At 36.1% G+C, this 5,574-nt stretch overlaps 1 long non-coding RNA gene across 1 annotated transcript; it reads left to right on the top strand.

Moving 5' to 3' along the window:
* The first annotated feature begins 1,641 nt into the window (after positions 1 to 1,641).
* LOC125191854 (uncharacterized) lies at positions 1,642 to 3,364 on the top strand. The gene is made up of 4 exons (XR_016137642.1): positions 1,642 to 1,827; positions 1,913 to 1,969; positions 2,837 to 3,022; positions 3,096 to 3,364. It is a non-coding gene; the product is annotated as an uncharacterized LOC125191854 (long non-coding RNA).
* Positions 3,365 to 5,574: the final 2,210 nt, after the last annotated feature.

The raw sequence follows: 5,574 nt of genomic DNA, 5'->3' as shown, positions 1-5,574 counted from the left end.
CTAAATATTGACGCATCATTGGAGAGTGAATCGAAACAAGCGTTTGGTAGTGGCATGATTCTGGATGATATAGGGCAATGTAGACATGGATTTGTCGTAAATATCGGTGTATGTTCTTTTGCTGAAATTTGGTGTATTTCCATGGGTTAGAGCTTGCGAAGACACTTGAATAAGAGTGTTGGAGGCGGAGAGCGATAACTCTGTAGCGGTTACTATGATATTGGTAAAGTTTAAGGTGTTTGTTAGTTGCAAGGCTGTAGTGGGAAGAATTTGTAAATTAATCTCAGAGTTTGAGCAGTGTTGCGCCATGTGCATCGTGAGGGGAATTTTGCGATAACTTTTTATCAGACCATGTCTACAGCTTTGCTCAGGGGGTGCATGCTTTGGATCAACCACCACTAGGTCTTAATATTTGGCTCCTTCATGATAGATTAGGCATTTCGTATTGTCATTAGTTTATTTTCAATTATTTACAAAAAATAAAAGATAAAGAGTCAAAACAACATCGTTTTACATAATTTGCAAAATAATATAAATACTCCCTCCATCCCAAGATAGTTGATCCGTATACCTTTTCTCTCTACTATTTTACTCTTTCTTTCTCTCCCATAATTTACTCTCTCTCCTACTTTATATCCACTCCATTTTAACTTTTAAAATATCAACTTGTTAAATCTCGTGTCCAAAAAAATCATCAACTACCTTCGGACGAGTTACAAGATATATTCCAAAATAATATAAATACTCCCAAGATAGTTGATCCGTATACCCTTTTCACTATTTTATTTTACTCTTTCTCTCTCTCATAATTTACTCTCTCTCCTACTTTATATCCACCCCATTTTAACTTTTAAAATATCAATTTGTTAAATCTCGTGTCCAAAAAACTCATCAACTACCTTGGGACAAGTTACAAGATATATTCCAAATGGTGCTGGAGTTAACTAGAAGATTCACACCGCCCAAATCTCCAACGACTCCCTGTATTAGCGGGGACTCGCCCTAATCTCTGATGCTCCCCATAATTGTCCGAATATCTGGTGGCTTCCAGTTTCATATCTATTTTCAGTTTACATATTATCAAAGAAGAGAACTTTGCCATCGTCAACTCGTCATAGAGATTTGATATTAGCTCTATAGAGTCTTATTCCATCCAAAAACACCTCTTAGTACCAAAAAATAGGACAATTTCCTGCCATTGGATATACTCCATCCGTCCCATGTTACTTGCCCTGTTGTTTTTCGGCTCATCACAAACTCCTTACACTATTTATAGTTAAAGTTAGAATTAATGCATTTAATTAATATGTTAGATGAAGTAAGAGCTCATTTATTAAATGATGTCTCATTACACTTAAAATTCTAATTTAATTATACTAAAAAATAATCCTAAATTTACGGCCTAAAATGAAAAGTGTGAGTAACATGGGACGGAGGGAGTAGTAAACAAACGGACATGATTGATTCTAATTTGTGACCATTTGGAGGCATAATTAGAAACAATTCGGTCATTATAAGGGTATTTTGGTTACTAACAATAAAAGAGTCATTTGACCAACTGCATTGCATTCATTATGCTCAATTAACGGGATCAATTATACACACTTTCCAAAGCAGACTCTCCATATTCTTGTGCCACCTAAAAACATGCAAGATAGAAACTTTTGACGGACGATTCATCACAATCTCCTTGACACAAAATCCTACTTTGCCAACGCTACTCTCCAACGATTCGCCAACACTACTTTCTGATGATTTGAATCTGGACATCGTCGGTAACAATGGTTGAAACTCGGGGGTCTGCAACATCAAGCAAAGAGGGGAGAGGTGAGTAAGGGATTTGCTTGGGTGTTTTCTTTTCCCAAATTGGTACAATGCTGAAAACTAATCTGGTTGCCAAGATTTATACTAGTTTATGAAAGATCTACAGAGAAGAGGAAGACTGAAGCAAAAAGGGAGCCCACAAAAGGTATTATTTGGTTCATATTATTGAACCCTTATGTCTACAAATTGCATGCTTTAAGCCATTGCAGATACGAACCAGTCATGATGTAATTGAATTGTTGGAAGTGTGAAATTGTTCGAAGTTGTGGGTCATTAGTTGTTTGGAGGAAGTGGGTGTTGATAAAACAGAACAACCCAAATTACATACAAATGAGAAAAAATATTTTCTGCATAAATCATGTTGAATTATAGTGTGGAGTAGTGATAAGATAGAGCATCCCCTAATTTTTTTTAAAATTCTGATTATTGTTCAAAGCTGTTATGCATCGAAAGCCACCTTTAAAGAGCAATGCTGAGGGACACAACGTTATCAAACCAAACTCGTCAACAGCTGACGGTCATGCATCTGCTGACAATTTGAACAAGGACAAAGAATAAAATTCTTAATCAATACTGTGCTCTGCAATGACATAAATGGCATCTTAGTTAAACTGTAGTCCATCAAGAAAAAACCAATATGCTAGTATACGATCAAAATAAGATGGTTTACATATTGGGAATTTGTTTGAGTCAGATTAAATTATGCTGACATAAAAGTTCCCATCGAATGACATGTGTGGCATTTACTTTGTTTAGCGTTCTATTATTCCTTTAATTTGAGTTTTATAACTACCAGATTAGGAAAAATGGCGAAATAAGAAACCTTAATTTATGATGGGCGTTACTCGAAGACAATATATGCAGTACTTGACATAAATTGCAATGTTATATGGAATGTTTATTTCCAAATATAATTTTGTTGCTATAAACATGCTTATACTGTAAATGATTTACAAGTTTAGTGTGTTGATTATGCTCGAAAATGAATCTGATGAAGATTGTGTGCTGTCAGGGCAAGTTGTGAAGGAGTTGGCTTGAAAGGGTCTAGCATTGGAAGGTGCAGATACTAGGAGCAAGTGTACAACACAAAATGTGAAGAATCTGTTGTCATTGAATGCGTTGCATGCAATTTCAATAAGTAAACGGGCAGGAGCAACAAAGAGATCAAAACTAATCGGTGGTACAGTTGGAAGCAAAGGTACTATATGAGGAGTTATATGAGTTAGTTCCTGAAAACACCTTAAGCACGTCTAAAAATCTGTGTTTTTCAGATGTGGACAAGGAAGCAAGTGCCAAGAAAACTACAGGTTGTGGTGTTGAGCACGAAAAGAATAGTTCTGATAGCATCCCTGAACAAACACGAGTGCTAACAAAGAAGGTATTTAGGTTATTAGCATGAACAATAATTTACTAAATTTGCATACATTTGTAGCCATATAATTTAAATTTATACATGTTGGTTGATGTTGATTTGTAGATGTAAACTGTTGAAGATATGACTGTCAAGAAAGCTAATAACAAGGGGTCCTATTGTATGTCTTGTATGGTATAAGAATGATCTATCTATGACTTAATTCAAAATTTTTGTATACTTTGAATAGACCGTCACAAAAGGTATTTTGGCGACATAAATCTAGTTTGACCTATATGTTGATACTAATTGACGTACTTCACTAGTCTCAATTGATGGTTGTTGTTTCTTTGTTGGACCACTTTTTTTTTTAGATGTTGGTGATAAAATAGATGGAGGTAAGGCTATCGGTGAAGCTTCTGAGAAGGGGTCCTCCGGTATGTCTGGTATGATATAGAAATTATTTACTTCTGACATATTCCAATATTATGACAACAACTAAATTCAACGACTATTGTATTCTAAAAAGGTACAAAGCGTCCACGTGAAGATGTTCTAGATCAAATTGCTAGCCCAATGAGCAAGATCAATGAAAAAAGAGGAAAAAGAAAGGTTATTGTCCATAATGATACAAGTGAGAGTGTAGTTGCAACAGAAGTCAAAAAGGGTAAAAAGAAAAAGGAGTTTGAAACAATGAAGTTCAAGATTAATCCTACTTACATTATAAAAGGTGATGCAGTCGTTAAACGAGCGACAACGTGCAACAGTAGATGAAATGGGCTTTGGGTAGCTAATACATTTTGGTATAACTAAAATTCCTGGAAAAATGGCATACGATCTTCTTGTGGAAACAGAGGTTGTCTTTATCAAAGAACTAACAGGAAAGTCTCTAAAGTATGCTGGAACCCAATACTGTCATGATCGAAATATTTAAAAAAAACCAATCGGTGTCTTCAAGTTCATATTCCTCCATAATCTTATGCCAAGTGTCTTCAAACTCGGTGGGTTCAATCAACTCGGACTAGACACATGAGTTTAACTCCTTAAAATCTGCATTACCAAGCAATGATTTTGGGACCTTCTCAGCAACTTTTGTCATGATGTGCCACATACACCATCTATAACGTGTGTTCACAAGGACCTCCTCGACAACAACCTTCATTCCCAGGTCTTGATCAGTAATGATCAATTTCGGAGCTACACCATGCACTTTACAAACTGCCGGAATAGCTAGGAGAAAGACTCTGCACTCTTACTACAAAGTAGAATAGCACCAAATGTCAGAGTACCTACAAAAATGATTCTTTCTAAAATCATGCATGTTATATTAGTTTGACAACATAGAATATCAAACAATAGGTCAGTACAAAAACAATGAGTGTTATACCATGAAATGTAAAACTAAATGTGAAAACAAATAAGCTTACAACATGACTTGTTGGCAGAGTAAGTAGTGTCAAATGAAACAATGTCACCGAAAAGCAAAAAATTCTTCTATGATAGCGGATCGCACCAGAATAAATGTGACATTATATCACTAGAATCGTCCTTATATTCATACGTGAAGGAATCACAACTTTCTTTCTTCTTCCTTAGCTTATCTAATATCATCTGAGCATCATGCCCTTTTGCATATCTCCTAATGTCTCGAGTGTAATTGCGAACGTCCAATATAGTACTTCCGACTGACTCATATCCACCCATCAATTTAGTCAACAATTTAAACGTTAGTGATGGACCAATATTGACACCGGCACAATCGGTTATAAATTTTTGGTGGTTTGGAAATACCATAGGATGATTATGTTCTTCATTCAAATTATTGATTACGTAGCCTCTGTCGGAGTCAAACTTGAAGGCAACCCTAGCATTACAACCGCATTTCTTGGATTTACGTCTGTGTTTAGCTTGCTTGTCTTGCACTCTTTTTTCACCTTCTCTACTACACGCCATATAAAACCATATGGTGATGAAGAGCTGGTTTCTAGAGTTTAATGGTCAGCGAAAGAGTGTTAAAAAAAATAATAAAGAAAACCCTCGGTCTAGGAAATCCGCTAGACACTGGGTCTAGGAACTCAGAGAACCTTGAGCTACCTGTCGTTGGGCACACAATCACTACCTTAACTCCCCCTTCAAAAACCCTCAACCCGCTTTAGCTAAGAAAATACTAGTACAGAGAAGTAGGGATCGAATCCACAGAGATGAATGCGTAAATAAACATGTTTAAAGACTTGGGAACTATTTTTGGCTGCTGCCACGCAATTTTTGGGGTTGATCTTTAATTCCTAGACTGGGTAAATAAAATATTCTACTCTAACAGCTAGATCTAGGCAGAGACATAAAAGCATGCATATTAACCGGAATAGAGCGAGACAATTACTAGACCGAGCGAACAGTTT

This window comes from Salvia hispanica, chromosome 4 (genome assembly GCF_029641045.1).
Source record: "Salvia hispanica isolate PSC_SH4W2 chromosome 4, Shi_PSC_v1, whole genome shotgun sequence".
Lineage (NCBI taxonomy): Eukaryota > Viridiplantae > Streptophyta > Magnoliopsida > Lamiales > Lamiaceae > Salvia > Salvia hispanica.
The sequence above is the reverse complement of the archived record's forward strand: the minus strand, read 5'-3'. Positions and strand labels throughout refer to the sequence as shown.